This window comes from Scatophagus argus, chromosome 21, assembly GCF_020382885.2.
Source record: "Scatophagus argus isolate fScaArg1 chromosome 21, fScaArg1.pri, whole genome shotgun sequence".
NCBI lineage: Eukaryota > Metazoa > Chordata > Actinopteri > Scatophagidae > Scatophagus > Scatophagus argus.
Genome location: NC_058513.1, coordinates 5,274,103 through 5,295,245, shown reverse-complemented (window position 1 = coordinate 5,295,245; position 21,143 = coordinate 5,274,103). Strand labels below are relative to the sequence as shown.

Here is a 21,143-nt window from a genome sequence, read left to right as displayed (position 1 = left end):
TTTTTAAGGCACCATGTCAGCGTCAGGTTTTAATGCATGCAGCACAAACCACATTCCTGTCTCCTTTTCCCTTCATTCTAGCCAAAAGGTAGAACATGTTTTCTTTCTCTCCTTCATATTTAATACAGCTCTGCTCTTGTTTACCTGAAGGCCCCGGCCTTTCCCGTAAGTGAGCCATCAATCCATCATCTCCACAGTGGGTAACCAGACCAGGTCTGTTTCCATTGGGGTGGAAGCCCCTCTGTGGAGGGACCTGGGTGGGCATGCAAGTGCAGGGGCAGAGGCTGGGGGGCCCAGAGTAGATCTGTATGGCTGGGGGAAGGAACGCTGGGACTGAGAGGAGCCATACGAGAGGTGAGCCAATTCAGTAATTATTGTTAGCAAACATGGTTTTTGATTGTGTTAAGAGTATGACCAGCTCTGTAAGTGTCTTGAATGAGTTAAGTTTACATCTGTGTGATTGCAGATAGAGGGCAGTGGACTGTCTGGGGCATGGAGTTATCAGAATAAGTTAGCTTAAATGCCAGGAGAGCTTCCTTAAACACGCAAAGATGGTTTTTATCATTTTTGGTGGTTCTTGTCACGCTAATGTATGTTCAGGTGTTCGCTTTTCTTTGTTTGGTTTTGGAGTTTGGTTTCAGTTAGTTATCTGATGCTCTAAAAGGGGGTGTCGTGATTAACAGCTGAGCGCTGCTCACAATCGGGTCAGACAGGTGTAAGGGCGTGAACTCAATCCTACAGTTCCACCATCCAATCACTAATGCACAGATTCTGGCTCCAAATGATGTCACCAGAGCAAGATGGCAGCCCTCATATCTAGGATATTTAGCTTCCTTTGATACAGTTGGAGGAAATGGATACACATTGTTTGTCTTTACATGTGCCAGTGCGTTCAACCAAGATGCAACACATAAGCAGGTTTGAGTGTGTTTTCTGTTTATGGAGCTACTCTCACCATCAAAACATTAGAATTAACTCCAAATGCTAGTGAATCAGCTGGGTCACTCCTAATATCTGCCTGGTGAAAATAAAGAAGGAATACCATACCACTGACCAATTTAAAGGTGTCCTGTGCAGTCTTCTTACAGTCAAAGAAAAATAATTTCTACATTCAGTTTCTGTTACTCACCAAATGTTTAACAAATGTGTGTGTGCAAGTGAATTTCCTTGCTCAGAAAAACATTTGCACAGGCAATTTGTTTTTAAATTAAGTACTGCATCTTAATCCAGCATTGTTCATGTCCATATCTAGTAATCTAATATTGCATATTAATGTTTTCAGTCATCTTGCAGCTCTGTCAGTGTGTCTGTTTGTGTCAGCGTGCGACAGGAGGCAGAAACAAGCTCAGCACCACACACAAGCGAACATCTGATCATTGCCCCAGCAGGGCCTCCAGCCCTGTATTATTCCAGTGACCAAACCTGAAATAGCACTGCTGTGGCAGTTCATTTATTATAGTCAAGCCTCCTGTTCCTGTCTGTGTCAGAGTGTGACACACACGTAGGAGGAGGTGTTTCCCAACCGTTTAAATACAAGCGTCAGGATTCCCAGTTCTATTTTGGGCTGTGCTCTGACTTGCTCTCTGTGCTGGACTTCTGCTTTTGATTTTTGTTTTGTCCCACAAGCAGATCCCCTCACAAGCCACAAAGTCCTGCTGAATGAGACTGTCGCCTTGTCTTAACTCACTGGTGGCACCCATCATCAAGGATGCCTACCGTTGTAGCAGAGGTCTGTCACCCCACCTGAAATACAGGCCTTAGATAACAGCATAAAGCTCTGTATATTTTGATTAGATTTTTGGGGAAAGGAGCAGAGGTGCTTAAGGAAATGATTGTCACATATTACATAAACCTATTTTTTGGGCCGCTGTAGTCAACTGTAGTCGTCATTAAAGCCAGGATACCGGTCAAAGCCTCAACATGACAAAATCTAATATGAAATTTACAACCAGCAAAACCCTAAAGAGGAACAGCTACCAACCTCTTGCCAGCACAGACAAACACATAGGCAACCAAGGAACATCCAATACAGCAAAATTCAGCGCTCCCCACAATGTATTGTACTATACGGACGGTGAGAGTGCAAAAATATACAATGAAAATAAAATATGTTCCCAGTTCACTCAGCCCCAGAGTCAGTTTCTCAGTCTACAAGTTCCCTTCTCAGTTGAAACTTTCTTGGTTTCTACAAGTTCTCAGCAGAGTTTGGCTTCCCAAATTTGGTCAGAGTGGAATTACTTTGGTCCAGACAAGACAACAGGCTCCCTGAAACCTACAGCCAGGGCGATGAATGGATGATTGGTGGATAAATTATGTGGTGGATGAGGAAAATATGATGAGGTTTTGTACCTAAATATTTGGGAAAGAGAGACAAACTGGCAGTCAAACAACAAACGTGTTTATTGTTATTAAGCTAAGCTAACAAACTATTGGCTGTATAACTACAGCTGTCATCTGTTTTAAGGCTTGGTTTGAAAGCAAGCAAGCATATTTCTGGATATCACTGGACATTTTTAGGACTGCAGCTAGTTTTTTATGTATTGATATATACATATATATATGTACATATATATTTGTAACCTTAGAAGTACAAAAATTGCCCATTACAGTTTGTTAGAATTCACAGGGACATCGCTTTTGTTGTCAGATCAACTGTCTAAAATACAGAAGAATTCAGTTAATAATGAGAAAAAAAATGCCTTCATGTCTGGAAAGTTGAAAACAGTGGATGGAAGTTTTTGCTGATAAATTACCCAATTTAACAATTGACATTTCTCAAAATTTTCCAAAGATCAACTGATTCAGCAAAATACAAACTGTTTCTGCACTAATATTTTAAATCAGTCATATTATGCTTTTCAGTATATTTATGTGCCCCACCACCCACCCAGTCTCCCTCTCTTTCGGAGCTGGGAGTCCGTGCAGGCTCGTGGCTTAAGCGTTCCAGTGATTTGTTTAATGAAGTGCCAAAGTGCAGCTGGTCATGCTTCCTGTCAGCACAGATACACAGTGACACACGGGATATGCTTGGGTTCATCTCAGGAAGGCCTGGACTGTGTGGAACCACAGCGGGAATAACAGCCTGATTCCCAGCAAAAATATTTACAATGCAACTGCACCGAGTTCACAGAAAGTGTAATTATCCATATTGATGAAGACTCGGCGACGTGATGCATCATCCTGGTGGCAATAGGTTTGTGCAACATCCAAGGCGAAAAAGAAAATATCCAAATGTACATTTGTTTGCTTTTCTGCCAAGGAAATGTAGATGGCCATGCACGCAGGCTGCGCTACACAGGACAGCCTATGAAAGTTTGTCCTTGTTGTTGATTTGATTTTTTTTTCTTTTTAACTGGTGTTCCTTTATGGCTCCCATATTGTGTGATAAATCACAGCATCAGAGTGGGGACAGTTTCATGACATCATTCACGCTACATTTCCAACCATGAGCCAGTTTTTGATTAGGGCTGTAAATCTCCTTCACCTTTCTCTGTTTACCTCTCTCTCTCTCTCTCACACACACACAGACATGCACAATGTGACACACACTTAAATGTTAATTGAGGTAAAGCTTTATAGTTCTGTCTACTCAGATCCATATCTAACAGTGGTTTCCTTTAAAGGTGGACAGCCTGCTGTCTCACAATGCCGTACCTTGTGTTAACAACCCAAGGAAATGGGGGAAGTTTTTTTAATTTTCTAAAAACTGGACTCAAATTGGCCTCAAATGTATGAGTTGGTGAAATGGTTTGATGAAATAAAATAAAGGTTCAGTTCAAATTCAACAGGTGTGAAGACATGGTTGTGAAGAAGAAGATCTTCATCTCTGAGATGCCTTCTCTGTATGCGTTTTTACTCCAAGACCAAATAAAAATGTGCTACTTCACATTAAGGGCCACAAATTTACCCGCAAAGGACACTTGCAGAGACAGCTGTGGACATTACAGATGTGTAGCAGTGTTCCGGAGTAGATGGCAAAAGGTTTGGTCACTCACACCCTCTCTAATTTCAACTAAAGACACACTGAAAAGAGTCAGTGGTTACTTATTTACACATTGCTTGCCATCAAAGAAGCTATTTGTTAATTTGTTAGCACTTGGCATTGTGCTAACATTAGCTCAGTATCATAAGCTACCAGACCAAATAAGGCTTTGTTTCTTTTGAACCCCACTTTATGTGCATGAGAAAGATTGTTTAATTTCTTCTTTCAGGTAACGCATCAAAGTCACAAATTACACTTCAGAGTGAATTGTGGTGTGATTGTTGAAATGTTGTGCTCTTAAAATGTATATGTACACCAAGGATATATTCATGTATGAATTCTGCTCTGCTCTAAACTTGACCTTGAGCATGTTAAGACAGTGAGTTTCCCAAAAGGAATCAGTAATTGCATTTCATTCTTCCCACATTTAAGCCATAATGTTGCTCAAATAATTTTAGATTACACTGATTATAAAAAATGATAGCAGACAACCTGTGGTGAAAATAATTGGAAACTCAGAAAGTAATTGGTTCATTTAGAAAAGGTATAACAGAAAACTAGTCTAAATTCAGGCCACTGTTTTCTTTAAAAGCTGCCTCTGTAACTGTAACCACTCAAACCAAAATACATCACAGCCAACAGCCAAATCCGATTGCTTAGCTCATATTTTGGATGGGTTTCGTATCCAAGCGCACCAGACAGAGGGACTGAATTAAGTTTGTAACAAAACGTCATGGTTTCATTCCAAGCAGGAGTCATGAAGTCCATAAACACTGTAGTTTTATAACTGGGTTATCATTTCCACACTGTAGAGTTCTCAGCGGGGTTTGAGATTTGCAGGCTTATTAGTCGAAAAGAGAGTGAGAGGCACTGGACTTATTTAGGGGTTAACACTGTGGTGTTAGAGGATACAGCGCTATGAAATCATTTCATCATTACACTGTCAAGGAGTGTGGAATTTTCCTGTGTCTTTCATGTCAGAGGAGTGAGGGACAGGACAGGAGAGGAGAATTAATACGCAGCCCACATGAGACGCTGGTATTTGGTTAAAATGTACGAAATTGCTAAAAACGTAGCTACACTCACCACATCATTGGCCGCAACCATATGTTTGCATATGATGTGTGCATAGAACACATTTACACTCCTCTCGCTATAACATTCATTAAAAGTTTCCCCCATGTTATGAAAATGACTTTGAAACTTATAATTCACCTAATTATGGTTATACCTCCATATTACCTCTGCCCTGTTTTCTCCCACTTTCATTACTCTTATAAAAACACATAAATCAGAAAAGTATACACCTTACCCCTGCAACACAATGCACTGGGGGATACCCCTTAACTATCCTAACATGTCTCAAATTCAAATTTCTACTGACATTCCAGTTCCCCAATCCTAAGCTCGGGTGTCAGAAAATAACAGTGAGGAACTCTGGCCCTGCTCTCTCCTGCATTATTCCCAGTTTAAAAGGTAAACAGAGCAAGGAGCAGGTGGTTGTGGGGGATTTTTGCAGAGGCTTCGATGTAATGTCTGGTGGCAATTAGGTGTAATACAGGATGTCAAAGCCTACAGCCGCTAGCCTCAGATATCTGCTGCCTAATGTTAGCTTTACAGATTCACTCTGGCATATGGCTTTGACTGTGCAGCCCAGGGCCAAATTAGTGAACGCTATTACCTCCTTTCCTTCTGTGGCAAAGGGCACAGAAAAGAAGAAGGAGAAAAAAAGGGTAAAAGCATACTCAGAGAAAGTCTTGCACAACTTTAAGAAACTTAGACACTGCTTGAATTAGATTAAGTGCTGGAAATAACTTGTTTTTGGTCCAGTAAGAGAGTTTTCCTTCTCATAGCTCGGATGCATACTCGGGAATTAGTTAAACATACCTTCATGCATTGTGGACTGAAGTATCTCTCCAAGGCGTTATCTTAAGGTCAGCACAGAATGAGGCCTTGCAGGGCAGCAAGTAGATCTCCGATGAAGGGAGTGGCATTGCTTGTGCAGTAACCCGATCTGTGATATCCTTTGGAAGGGTACAATAGTCCACACTGGTTGAATGCAATACAGATGGAGACGGGTGGAATGCACAATTTGATCGTCCTTGAGAAGTGCAGAGGTGGGCAACAAAGTGCTGAGAGGGAAAAGGAGAATAACATGTTGGGATATTGTACAAAAGTATATTCTGGTGACAAGATAAACTTATTATTATACTGGTTACATTGGTTGGACATGCTCTATTAAGTAAAGACCACCCACTGAATGAACTATGACATGTTCAAATACTGCTTTACATACATCTGTACAAGTACGTCTGAACAGGTGATGCAGACGCTTGAATAAACTGCATTGTCAGTGACTACAATTCTACTACAATTCATCTCTGAACTGAATTGAACAAAATATTAGAATTGATGGAAATTGTAGTCTAATTGTTTATATCACAAAATTCTAAAGTGTAGATGGGGGACGTAAAGGAGAATTTAGGTATGATCCATTGCTCACAAAGTTGATTTTTGATTTCTGCTGGGATATCTTAACATATTTTGGAGGGTATACAAGGTGTTTCAGTGAAGTTTTTGACTTGGACATTCTTTAAGATAAAATACTATCTAACTAGGTGTTCGGATAATTTTGGCTGTGACATATTTATATTCAGCGTTATGTGAAAGTTTGCAGTTTTTTTCTTTTGTTCAGTTTCTTCTTTAATTCAGTTCAGATTATTTATATTGCATCCAAATCACAACAAAATATTAATATTAATAATATTATGATAAAATATTAAAATATATATTATTTCATGACATTTTCCAAATAAAGCAGGTCTAGACCAAGTCTTTAATACAGATAGACCTCATACTTCACTGGTTTTACAAGTTATATTGGCATGTTTTTGCACACTCAGTACTGCCTTGCCCTCCAGATGCAGTTTCTGAAAGACCAAAGCCTTAATATACAGTTATTGTGTTTTCACATTATTGGTTTGTGAAATGCCAGCATCATCACCACATGAGGATTTTGTACTACAAAACCACTGCTGTCATCAAAGTAGGTGTCCTTCAACATTCAAGTAACAGTGAAAAAGTGTAGTCCCTGCATGCAGAACTTGCATGAGTCATGCTGAAACAGAGCTGCAGCCTCACCAAACCTTTCCTGTGTAAATAAAGGGTTTTAAGAAAAATCAACTATGCAAGCAATGATTCATTCCTAAATCGCCCTTCTCTCCTTCTACCTACAATCTATCATTTTGTGATATAAATAGTTAGACTGCAATTTTCTTCAATTTCCACAGATTTTACAGCCCAGGAAAAAAAGAAACAATTAAGATGCTTCTGCAACACAGGAAGTGTTGTTGCATTAAATCTGACAGGAAAGCAGTGGCCAACCTGTAATCTACAGTTTCACTCCCATCAATATCTTAACAGACCTCTTCCCGAACAAAATTAAGGATAGAATACTAAGTGGATGGCGCCCATATACACACATGCATTAACTTTGTAAAATACATTAGTATAATGTGTCAGCAGTATAATGTATTGGTCTAATCAGGATGGCAGGAAACGCTGTACCTTCATCATCTCACATGAAAAAGACTATTCACTAGTATTACTCTCCACATGTGTGTTTCAATGAAGGTTTTTTTTGTCATCATATTACATTCACTGAAGAACATGTGTATTGAGAACAATTTTCAAAAAGCTGTCAGTTAGCCAACAGCACATTTCATGCTAACCATATATAGCCAATACAATAGCAAGACTTTCTGTAATAAAACAGTAAGCTTAACTGCATCTGAAACTTTAGCATCACAAGGCTAATAATAAGCAGTGCCGAGGGTCAAACTCATAAGGCCCTGACAGCAGATGTAACATGCTGCTAGTATTATCCAACAGTCAAAGACAGATACCTGCTGAGAGTGTATGATTAGAACTGCTGCAAAAAGCATTTGAGGTTTCTAAATTAAAAACAACCACATTTTTCCCGTAAACCTTGTGTTTTTGAATATGAAGGGCTCCACACAGGATTTGACTACTCATGCAACCACAAGTCACCTTATCATAGATGAGAAAATTATATTTTGGCAATAATAACTGGCAATAATGGACATGTTCATAATGCTTTCTTTCTCAGTCCAACCACACCAGCTTTTGGATACAAGAGGTTGTAAAGAAAGTTGGTTCCTGTGATTGGAATCAGTAGCTTGACTAAAAGTTTTGAAAAGTAGATCTCATTTAACTGATGCAAGGAAAGATATATCTGTACAGTCTGTACATGCAATGCAGACTGTATGGGAACATGTTCACATATGCAAACCCACAATCAAGTATAAACTGCCTTCTCCTCCACTCTCAATGTCCATATTGGAGTATATCCTGCCCCTAAATGTTAGATCCTCGTGTCACAGACATCATTAAGTGGCCCTCTTATTTTCATCAACATTTGGATCCCATTCATTTTTAGTCTTGTTTTTAAAGATTAAAGATTAAAGTGATTAAAGTGACATATTTTGTCATTGGAGGGAACTCACTCCAACGAAATTTGTTCTCTACATTTAACCCACCCAAGTGACGTGCACACACACACAGCAAACCCGGGGCAGTGGGCGACCGCTTGCAGCGCCCGGGGAGCAGTGGGGGTTAGGTACCTTGCTCAAGGGTACCTCAGCCATGGACACCAGGATGGGGAATCGAACCAGCGATCCACCGGTTACGGGTCCGACACCCTAACCGCTGATCCACGACTGCCCCATTATTATATGTGTTTATTGCTTGAATACTTTGAGGCTTGAAAAACAAATGGATTTTTGACTATATACAAGAAAAATGTGTCACTGGACCAAAGAGCCCTTTTCCTTCTTGTATTACACAGTGTATGTACATATAATATGTACTAGTATTCATTCACCTGCCAGTGTACTTTCAAATTATGTGAAGAAACTTTTTCTGTTATATTTTCCTCTGGGATTTGAATGACCTACATGTCACATATAAAGAGGTATACATGCAGAATAACTCTACGCATATAGGCATGACTTCCATGCTGATCCAAAAAGTCTGCTTCAAGTGGTTGGGCTAACAAAGGCTCCAGAGCTCCAGACAGATGGCAATCTGATCTAAATGGACTCTGAATGGATTTACAGGAAAACTCCTGTAAATCCATTCAGAGGCCAGCCACTCTGCCACCAGCAGCACAAGGGCACTGAACCCAAAGCCTCACAAGTTACAGTGCAAAATCAACCAAAACATCTGTGTGGCACTGGAAGGTAATGGAAAGATGTTTGGGGAGCGACCCAAACCGCAGGAGGAAGTTGCATGTCGATGTTCTCCCATACGTGAAAACGCCGAAGCATTTGCCAGGTGTCAGCACCAATCGACGTGAATGCCAGCGGAGCGTGGCTCGGTTGGTTTCGCATGATCCACCATGCTCCTGAACCCGCCGCGTGAAAGTGATTCGACACACCAGCAGGTATGGTACGAAGGCATCGGAGGAAACTCACGCAAGCTGCTGACTGCAGGCTCAGATGTTTGGATGGCCTTCTGTATATGCGTCGCTGAGCGATAAACTCATATTACTGGTCACCTGTTCTCCATTGAATACCACCATGTGGTATTTACTCCTTACAGGCACAGTTCATTATTGCAAACACATGCCCTACAGAGGGGGAAGGTGCATGTGTATGAGTGTTTGGGAGTGGGGGGTTTGAAAGTCCACCAAAGTAAGACAAACGGAGATGAAAGGATGGAGATGTCTCAGTCTACAAGAACTATTTCTTGTCGTGATACAGCCAACCTGGGTGTTTCCTCTGTTGCTGGAGACAGTGAGCCACATCCTTCAGATACTTTGGAATATACATTAAGCTGCTGCTGCACAGAAGTCAGGAGTAAAAATGTCTTTCTGAGGCCGACAGGTTTAACTTTGCAGCAGGAGATTTTAATTTGGTGAACATAATATAAATTACATGATATAACTTCTTATCTCTTAACTTATAACTTATATATTACCTGTGAAAAGCTTTGTCTTAGCACTGTCACCTTTTCCATAATATATGTTCAGATAAAAAAAAAAACGACTTGAAAGTTGTATTTAAAAAATAAAAAAGTAAAAATGAAAAAAAGGAGCAAATCTGCTCATTCACAGTGAGCATCAATTGCACTTAATTTGAAAAATTAAATACTGTACCTAATGTAAAAACAAACACACACACGCACACACACACACACACACACACAGGGTGTAATCATAACTCATTCTCTGTGAAGTGTTCTTCAGAGCAGATGTCAGGAGTTGCTTAAATCGGGTGATGATGAAATAGTAACAATAATAATAGATAAACTGACTGCCAATACAGAGATAAAACAATTCCATTGGTAATAATAATATTGTGCTCACACTGCTAAGATTTGAAAATGCAGCACGTGCAGTCAGATGATCAGGCAGACGCTTTTCATTTTCACCTTGAAACAAAGTCATTTAGGTAATCTTGCTAGAATATTAGTAACCTGCATGCTTGACTGACCTCCTTGCTCCACCTGCTCCATTTTAGCATCGAGTAATCGAAAAATAGCTTAGTCAGTACACTATCACAACAAATAGAAACAACAGTCAAACCTACCAAAATAAAGATCTAGACCTCTGAAGCAAGAAATGTTGGGAGGTTTTCTCTGTACGTTGTGCAAATGAACCAAGGCCACCTTTGGCCTGGACAGTAGTTATGTTCAGACAAGCGTTAAGTTGAAAACAAACAAAAGCCAAAATGAGTGAAGTCTGGAACAGGACATTGTGGATGTTGGCACATGTGTGAACATATGCAGGCTTATGCGGGTGCTCACACGTTCACTTTTACATACACAGAGAAAAGTGACGACGCAGGAAGAAGGATCTAATTTTACATCTGCTTGAGCCAACAGAGGCGAGTCCTCCCGCAGTCGGTGTGAGAGGAGACGCTTCATATTTGTTTATCCTCTCACCACCCTATCTATAATGCTGATCTTTCCTATAAAACCTGGATGTCTTTATAAAAGCCCTGTCTAACTCTATTGTTAGTTCAGTTCTGTTTGAGTTTATGTACATTTGTGTGTTTATCTCTGGGCTGCATGGCTGTGCCTGCAAAGTGAATAATTTTGAGAAATATACTTATTTATTTTCTTGCAGAGAGTTCGATGAGCTGATCAATACCACTGCACACATCAAGAAGACTTTAAGAGCAAAAACTTCAAGCAGATTAGCTCAGATTAGTATAATAACTGGAAACAAGGAGGAACAGCTAGTCTTGCCCTGTCCACAGATAAATCTCTGAAGCTCTCTAATTTACATGCCGCCTTGCTGTCACCGTGAAGTTGCCAGGAAACTCCATGAAGTTATTGCTCCTGGTCAGGAAATAGTCTGGCACATATCTCCCATTAAAATGATAAACACCTGATAGCTTTTGAGATGCTGATAGGCAGATTTTGTTTCTTGGAAAGAGCTGCTTGTCAACTCTTTGATTTTTTTTTTTTTTTTTTTTTTTTTTTTTTTTTTAATGCCATGGTAACCAGGTGTGGGTTGTAGTCTTAAATTTACAGGACATATATGAATTTTCTAAAATGTACAACATTTCCTTCAAAGGTTCAGTGTGTATGATTTAAGGAAATATAATGGCAGAAATTCTATTAAATATTAAGTTTTCATTAATGTATAGAGGGAGAAGAACCCCAGAACAGACAAACCAAACACTGGCTCTAGAAACGGTCTTAAGTGTTTTTCATGCCTTTTAGTTAATTAGCTTTAGAAGTATTGCTAGGCACAGTTTTACCTTCAGAGAGAGCCACTGTCCCAAGTTGTTGCTGTCCCTGATTTTATGTTGAGCTAAGTGACCTACCCCCTAGCTAGCTCCAGCTCTGTAATTAACACATCCACATATCAACTTTTTATAACTCTCAGCAAGAAACTGAATAAGGAGTTGTCCTGAAAAGTTTAGTGGCATTAAAGTATTACACAGTTTTCTTTAAGCCCGTGTGTATAGGTGTGCATTGATGAGCTGCTAACAATAACAAAATGTCCTCTGTGTGGTTTCGGCTGAGAGTTTTAGTGCCCTATGATGGTGTAAATGCTTTTTCACGGGGCTTTAACACCCTAACAAGAACAAAATCCAAAACTCTCACACTCTTATCCTTACATCCAAACTGTGTGTCTCTTCAAATGTGTGTACACAGGGTACAGTTTGTAAGAAAACCAACAAGCTGGCCAAGACTCAAGACTCATGTGATTTAAATATACCACTCTAGTAAAATTGTATACTATAACCTAAAAATGGAAAAAAATAAATGTATGCTTTTTTTCCCCTAAAACATGAGACAAATTGAGTGAAGGCAGTGCAGAGCAGAGAACTTTTACTGCTTTATTTCTTTAAAACATATGGAGAGTGCCATTAATGCAAGACCGCATCATGAAAATGGATGGAATAGAAAAGGGTTTCTATGCCCACTTGCCTGTGTCTGTATTACGAGACCAGACAGAGGGTATTTCAAATAAATACAGGATGCCACAGAAATGTACACTTCCCTCTAGAGGACCAGGGGCCAGGACTGGATCTGCACACCTAAACACTATATTCATTATGCCTTGGCCTCATAAAGTGATTTCATTAGAGCTTGATGATTGGGATGAATTTGCTGCCAGGGAGAACTTTCCAAACAGAAACGGTTAGCCTTAATGGATCACTCTCTCACTCATTCTGTTTTATCACTCTCAAACACCCAATTTCATTGTCAGTGTTGGACTTTCGCGAAAACACTCACTTTCCATCACTCTCTCTGTCTCCATTAACAAAGTGCCAAGGTGCAGCAGTGAGCTAGTGAGTCCTATGACGTTTGCCCAGGTGGCACATGGAAGGTCAAATAATGCAGTTTAAAGGAAAAATCACCCCTTGGATATGCTTATAATGTTAGTTCTTGTTAATCTGTGATGCTTGGAGTGTTCCAACAGTTATTTTGTGATGAAGTGTTGCAATTTACCTTTTTGGTGTAGCCGCTTTCAAACAACTTGCCTTGTGTACCTGTGTTTAACTTTCATACATCTGGGTTAGAGAGCAGCTTTCAGCTGTAAATGAGTTAGTGGAGGGAGAGTAAAAGTTGCACTCAGTCGTACTGTGTCATTTTTGATTGCACTTTAGTTCCAACTACAAGAGGAATTGCTTGGAAATTATGAAGGTTTGCTTTTAACTGTTGGCAGTGTCAAGGTACAGTTGGTAAAGACATTCATTTTGTTTTATGGTATAGTCATTTTGTTCTTCTGTATTACTGTGTAACATTCAGAAAAACATTGTCTGGAGTTGTAAAAGCATGACAGGTGCACTGTAAATGTTCAAAGCAACACTAATACCATGGCCACAGCTATAGAGCCATTTATAAACCCTCAAAAAAGTCTTCATACTGGCCTGAAATTGCTAATTTTACCTGGTGTTTTCCAAAAATACTTGACAAAAAATGCAACTGATTGCAAACCACACACTGACTAAATCAATTTGAGCACAACAACGAAGACTGGTAAGTTTATTAAGGTGTTTTCCAGCATTGCTTTCAACTCGTACACCCCCTACTCTTCTGCTTCAAAGTTTGCTGATGTTATATTGTTATATTATATATATATGTATATGTATATATATGTTATATATATTATTATATATGATCACTGCTACTATCACAGCCATTACTTGATATTGGCCTGAAGCTATGGGGGTAAAACACACCACATAACACATTTTTCATCTTGTTGAGATACAGCTAGTGCTCAACTAACAAGTATTAAATGGGGTTTAACAACATAATAAGAATTTACCCTGCAGTCTCCAAACCAAATTTTCCTGCTTGCAAAGCAATGTCAAATGTGTGACCATTAACTGTTTGTATTCTGGGTTTGATTCAATATTCAGCCTAATCAATGTAAATTGATTGGAATGATTATTATTTATTGATTTTCATTAAAAAAAAAAAGTTCAAAATGAGGTCTAGCTCACCCAGCCATAAAATCCTGCTTTTAGAGTTTAGTACTTTTACTTTTGAAACTTTAAGTACATTTCATTGATTGTACTTACTTTTACTTAAGTAACAGTCAATACAGAACTTGTAACCAAGTATTTTTACACATGTGGTATGTAATTCATTTACTTGAGTAAAGGATCTGAGTACTTCTTCTACTGTGCCAGACTAGTACATTACCATATATAATAAATAAAAAACTAGGGATAAATTCTTTTAAAAAACAGCATATTTAAGTAAAATCATATAAGAATCAAATTATCAAATATCTGTACATTGCATCCTTTCTTTTTTAATCAAATAGATGAAACTCTTCAGTTAAGACACACAATCTGACAACTCATTTGCTTTCAACTTGGACTCTGCACACACAAGCATGCAGCTGTTTGACCATCATCTGTGCCTACAATGAAGAGCTTGTTGTGTGGAGGTTACTGATGGAGACGGGTGGGGGTTCTGGCCTGTTGCTTGCAGTGACAACTCTTTTGTCTTTTCTTGACCTAAGTCCATCTCAAGATGGGATGGACAAAGAAAACCGGATGAAAAGACAAAAAACGGATCAGGCTTAAATTGGGTGTGGGTGCAGGGTGTAAGATATTTTGTCATTAATCCAATTCTCAAGAATTCATCACATAATATCAGCTGTGTTATGTGTTATATAAAGTTGTACAAGATCAGTTTTTATAGATCTTTAGAGAACTCTACAACAAATTCTGGCCAAAATGAAACTGTGATTCTCAATCGTGATGCAACAAGCACAAAAGCCATGTTCTATGACTTCAGATAAGGTAGAGGGGAGGTGCTCTTTGTGTTGTCATGACAGCCATTCATTGTGTCTCATGGGCACGAAGCTTGAATACAAGGGCGGACTGAAGGCTGTGCAGCTGGGGTTCGACTGAATGACAGTGCCATCCCACACCACGGATATAAGGCCTTCTTTGTTTGCCACAGGTGTCTGTCTGCTAAAAATGCACGGACCACCATGCCCACCCTGCATGCATGCATGGTGATATGCATGCACACACATGCTCACACAAAGCGTCTCACATATATTCTGCAGGAATTCCCATTCAAAATCTGGAGTGACAGTCAAAGTTATGACTTTACTGTCAGTGCCAGAGAGGAATAAATTAAGATGTTATGGAAGTTGCTTCATGCAACATTTGTGCCAACTTAGATTTTAAATCTTGGAGGAAGATAAGTTAAATAAAAGATTAAACGGAAAAGAGTGGGGGGAAAAAAGTTGCTGACTCGGATCATTCCACCACCAACCCCAAAATCGGGAAGGTGGGCGTTGAAAAAAAAAAGAAAAAAAAAAACTAAAAATGTTTGCTGAAAAACCTTTTTGGCTTCCCTGGTTTTTGCTGTACGGTCCTCATATCGAGCAACGTTTTTTTAAATTTTTCTCTAGCTGTGTGCCAGAGCTGTCGCCACCCGCAGCCTTGAATGGCTTCTTTCATAGTACAAGTGAGCTGACCAGGGAGGCTTTTCTGTTGAATCTGACTCTTCTGTGATGCACCCTGATCTTTTTTAAATACACCACAAAAGATATATTCCCTTCCTGTATAAAAAAAAAAAAAAAATCCTAAGTCCAGCTCAAGCTTCAAAACTTCTAACCTCCTGTCTGCATGCACCTCGACTGCTTTATCCCTAATATCTCACATTTCATATTGTAGGTGCACAAATCTGCAGACACACACATATCTTGCATCCTTTTCCCCCTCAGACGTTACTCCCTCCCCTCAGTTTGTCCACCTCGGGTTTGGAGGCTTATTTACGGTTCCTGGTTTTCAGCCAGGACTGAAAAGGGCGTAGCAACCCTCTACTCGGACAGGTTTGGATTTCAAACAGATGCCAGCATGGCCCTGGTGCGAGGTGGGACCACAGTCGGACCACCAGGGCCCCAGCTAAAAGCCTTGCCTGTTTACCGAAGGAGGGCGGCGTGTGCGGACCGTGGGTGGTGCCGCCACTACTTGAGTTTATATTTAATTTGGTTTTGATGAAGAATGCTATTTCGATCAGGACTGACAACAGCCAACGAGGGATATTCTCCTTCACTGGGATTTTTTTCATAACACCCGGGGTGACACACCGAGTTTGTGCGTCGGTGGCTTGTGCTGGAAAATGAATTGCATCGAGAGAGAGAAGAAAACAAGAGGAGTTTATGTTTGTTAATGATTCGTCATGGCAGAGGAGGAGGAGCACGGGTTTGCAGGGGGCTGCTACTAGGTGGCCTGCGGATGGAAGCGGAGTGGTCAGTTGATTTGTTGTCCCAGAAGTTTGTTGAAGTTTGCTGAAGGTGGAAGCAAAATTATTGCAATTTTTCATTGGGAAACACCAGTAATTGCCTCGACCCCACTGCCAAATAAGACCACGGTTTCTTCAGATGCAAAGCTGGTGTAAATATGTCGTCTTTGGAGTCCATAATTATGCTAAGTGTAAATCTCCGAAACCACAGCGTCTCTGAGGGCAGCAGTCAAACCTGGGCTTGAACCAGTGATGCACTGAGTAGAGGCAAGCAGCACACTACCTAAGCTAAATGGCTCACATTCACTCTGCTTGCTGTCCTGTCCCCTTTTTCAAATATACATGTCACTCCAGTCTTTTCCTCCCCACCCATGTCCACCTCTTCCTTCGTACCTTTATATACTGTGCACAGGGCAGTAGCTGTTCAACATCCGAGGCTACAATGCTGCTCTTGCTGGGGAAGTCTGGTAGGAACAGTACCAACTACACCTATACATCTCTGCCTCGTCACAGTCACAGACCATTTAACTTGGGTATTAATGACCAACAAGGGCATACTGCCACTAAAACTACAGTAGATGGATGAACGAGAGTATATACAGACAGAGGCTGGGGTGGGGTGTGCAGAGGGCAAGGTGCCAAGGAAAAGACAAATGAGGTGTGGGAAGGCGAGGTAGAGGAAAAAATAAAGAGCTGAAAACAGAAAAAGGAGATAGAGATTGAATGATCTGAAAAGGCAAGGAGTGTACAATATCTTTAGGAAACAAACAAATGTCAGAAAGTGCACTCGCCACATGGAAACATGAGGCAAAATAAAAACGGAATGAAATGAATTCATCCCCATCCATAAGGATCATATTTTCACTGGTATTTCGCAAACAGATAACGCAGAATCAGAAGTCACAGCCAAGGGTGACTAAAGCTGATAATTTATCTTGGAGAAACTGAAGAATAATGACAACTTGGCAAAATGTTCAAATCAAGGAGGGTCTTAACAGTAAGTCGGTCTTCACATCTGTCTTACAAGCAGGACACTCCTTTTTTGCTCTACAGCTTCCAGGGAATCAGCGATGATTTAGACAGAACCAGGAAAGCCCATTTCCCTGCTCCTGTTTATATACAAATGCTAAGCTAAGCTAAGCTAAGATGCATACTGGTTGCAGCTTCATATTTAGTGCACGAACATGAAATTGGTATTAATGATTAAAGTTCATCAGGGTGACTGTTTCAACAATGAACAGGATCATAGTTCAAATTTGACCAGAACTGCATAAGTTTAACTGAAACCTTGTAGCTTCTGTTTTCACAATATAGGAAACAAAATGGCAGTGGAATGTAGTGAAATAGGTAGTGCGTTAACAGTTTGAAAGGTGTCAACTAGCATATTTTTGCCTGCAAATGAAAGGGGTCTGCTGGTGCAAGAAAAATGGAGAGAAGTTTAACATTGTTTATGTGCACCACCCACACTGTAATGATACAAAGTGAGTTGAAAATGCTGGTAAATCATCAGGGAAACGTGACAAGTGCAGTTGAAGTGATCACTGAATAGACTGATGAATGTAAATGTGAAGAGAACTGAATGCCAGGGCATTCAAAATGACCACATTTCAATTCAACTGAACACATTTAACATCTCAGAGAGGTTGTTGTAAGTCATGTAGACAATGAGAGTTATTGTAGGGAATAGTGAGAGTCTAATGTTCAGTATATACAGTACACATAATATGAGTGTTGTAGACGTTTGGTATAATTTCTGCCTCCTGCCATGTTTCCTAATAAATGAATGTTCTTGGCATGGGTGGATCAGTGACTAAGCATGTGCAAGTGATGGGCTCCCATCTCATCTTTCAGGCTTCTTCTCTTGATGTCCAGCTGAGAGGTCAGGATCAGAGAGAGAGATGAAGGCACCTTTTAATCAGCATCTCACTGCTGGAGTGCTGACTTTTGACCTCTGACCTCAACCACATGACCCTGCCCTGCAGCAGTTGTACCGCTCAAAGTGGATTCAAAGGGCTGCTGGACTGTCATCAATGGCAACGTGAAGACCTGAGGGGTCGTAGGGTGCACTGCGACACATCAGGGGTGTGACGGCTCCCTGCTGGTCTGAGCTCTTCCCCTCAGGTGCATCACAGACGGCCCTGTACCAGCAGCAGTGTCTATGAACAATGAATCCTGTCCGAAACAGGTTAAACACTGAACTACTAGTGATGGATAGATGTGTTCAGCTAATGGAAAGTCATTTTTAAACTTCTTTGCATCGTTGTGTCTCATTTTTAAATGATTGTTAAGTCAAGCTGTACTAATGTAACATAGCAATAACATCAGACTGCTATCTGAGATCACAAATGCATCAAAAATCCACGTTGCTGTCTCTCAGTCTTCCTCAGGTTTTTCACTTTTACAAAGTATCATATGATCACTGTTAGATCCTTTTTGAATTTTTTTGGTATGAACTTGATGTTGAATTTCTTATTTTCTGAGTGTATCTGATATAGTAGACCCACACACACAAAATACACGAGCAGTGCAGTATGGCATCCAAACGATACTGTAAACCATGACTGCACTATAACATTATGTTAGTCTAATGCCAACGCTACTGAACAATTCAATACTTACAAAATCATAAATGAACTGCACGGGCACTGTAATATTTATTTAAAATGCAGGATTTTTTTTAAAAAAGCAGATACTGTAGGAGATGCGATGTTTGATCATGGTTAAGACATTATTTTGAAGTTTTTGTGCTCTTGTGTTTGGGCCAATCAGTCCATGAAACCACATGTCACCCATGTGTCACCTCACATGAGTGCTCATAACTGGCTGTCTGAGCTTTTGAGCACCTGTGGAAATGGCACCTATGTTACTTAAATCTATGTCACATGAAATGTAATGACAATAGTTAAAAAAAAAAAAAGCTGGAAGATACTGAGCTACACATAGACACAGTAATTTGTGTGTAACTTTAAACTCACTTTTTGCTAACAGTGATACAAGTGGTAGAAGCACATGACCCAACCAACAGTTCAAACATGCATACACACACATCTTTAAATATAGACATAAGCCCACACACACAGAGGCCGTGCACACACATGCAGATGTGCTCCCGCATGTACTCAATCACCACTTCCTGTTTTGCCTCTGAGCAGAAGCTGGAGCCCCATAGCCGTGATGTCACTGATGAGGTCACTGCTTAGGTCACCAGCAGCACTCTGATAGTCCCCTGAGAGCTGCTGGCAATTATGAAGTCATGGATCAACACACAGTCGCACCAGCACGCAGACACAGACACACACACGTACGCACACCTCATCTATTTGCAGCTCCAGCTGGTTCCTGGGTCATCTTACAGAGCCCTCCATCAGCAGGAGCAGCGGCAGTCTGAGAAAACTTCACACCGTGCACCACAGGCCCAAACGTGAATACTCCTTAGCGTTGCATGATTGTACAAAGTTTGGTAGTGTTCTTAGGTATCACATCAGCATTTCTACAATACATGCCATAACACGTTCACATTGCATGCACATGAGGCGACGTCCTTATCAGAAGGTAGAGGGGTTGGTGGTGGCGTGACAACCTGGGCGAGATCAGGCAAAGCATGATCCTTCTTAAACCCTCACCAAGTGGTTTTTGTACCTGAACCTAACCAGACCTTCAGCACAGCATCAAAACTGAAAAATAGAGAAAGCTTCGACAGAAGAAGAAACTCAGAAACAGTACTGAGCCAACATATATTCTGGTGATTGGGTAGGATCCCTAGAGCAGAGTAAAACATTCCCATAAAGTCTGTGTAGTTTACTCACTCGTGTAAATGAATAGCAATTAATTACAGGGGACGGAAACGACGTAAACACATTTATGTGCGTAAAGCAATGCCATGGCCATATAACACCAGCTAATTCCTGTGAAGATCATAATGCTTTATGTAGATGGGGAATCTGTCAAAGGGACTTTGATTATGTGTATGTTCATTTTGGAGACAGTTTATTGTGTTATATTGTTTGGCACTATACCGGACTTTGTATGATACATATACAGTGAAAAAATTTTTTTTTTATGATGTTTATTTTATGATGACAGGGGCTGAGTGCACAAAAAATCCCAGCAGCACACAGTCAAAAGGAAGAAGATCTGATCTAAGAACAGTGTCTCCATCCTGTACCAGATCTCATTCAGGTCGCATAACTCCTGAATGACTGTTCTCAAAGTCACCCTCCACTTAAAATTGCGTTTTGCTTCTCGTTACTTCACTGTGAAGTTTGAGCTTCACTGTGCAGAATGACGAATGTGCACTTGAGTTAAGATATCAAATGAGTGTTAAGAAACCAGTCAGAGAAGCCTCTGTTGTTGCCATAGTTACCCTCTTTATCTTAATCATAATGCAGTAGAACTACGGCTTCCAGTATCAAACCGTAGGACCTAATGCCTTTTTGACCCAGTGCAGCGGCCTTGGCTCATTTCTCTTAACATTTGCCTTCTGATGAAATAAGCTCTGGACACAAACCCTGAGCGACACAGGACCACCAGCGAACTCATGTCTGGTCGACACACCACCTCGTCACCCTCTCTATGGCAGCACCCCTGTGTGGCCCAGCACGACCTGCAGGAACCACATGAAAATGACCCCTGCATGTAATCAGGCTCCGATCTCAAGTAATGGACTTTACATTAAGCTACCCCACACTGTACCCTAATTGCACACAAGGGGGCTTCAGACTGCGAGTGTGTGCATGTGCACTTATATACATGCACGTGCGTGTGTGACATCATGGTTAAGCACAGATTAAACTTCTCAATGAGCGTAAAGCACCGTGGAAGCATAACATGTTAGCATGCACACAAAGACAGGATTGTGATGAGAAAAGTCACATTTGTTTGCCCTCTCTGTGTAACCCAC

The 21,143-nt window shown here is 40.5% G+C and overlaps 1 long non-coding RNA gene across 1 annotated transcript in view; it reads right to left on the bottom strand.

The window, feature by feature from the left end:
• LOC124052461 overlaps positions 1 to 21,143 on the bottom strand; it is a 179,597-nt gene that overhangs the window by 104,986 nt on the left and 53,468 nt on the right. Inside the window, exon 2 of the long non-coding RNA XR_006842005.1 lies at positions 5,870 to 6,114. This is a non-coding gene — a long non-coding RNA (uncharacterized LOC124052461). The remainder of the gene's footprint in view (positions 1 to 5,869; positions 6,115 to 21,143) is intronic.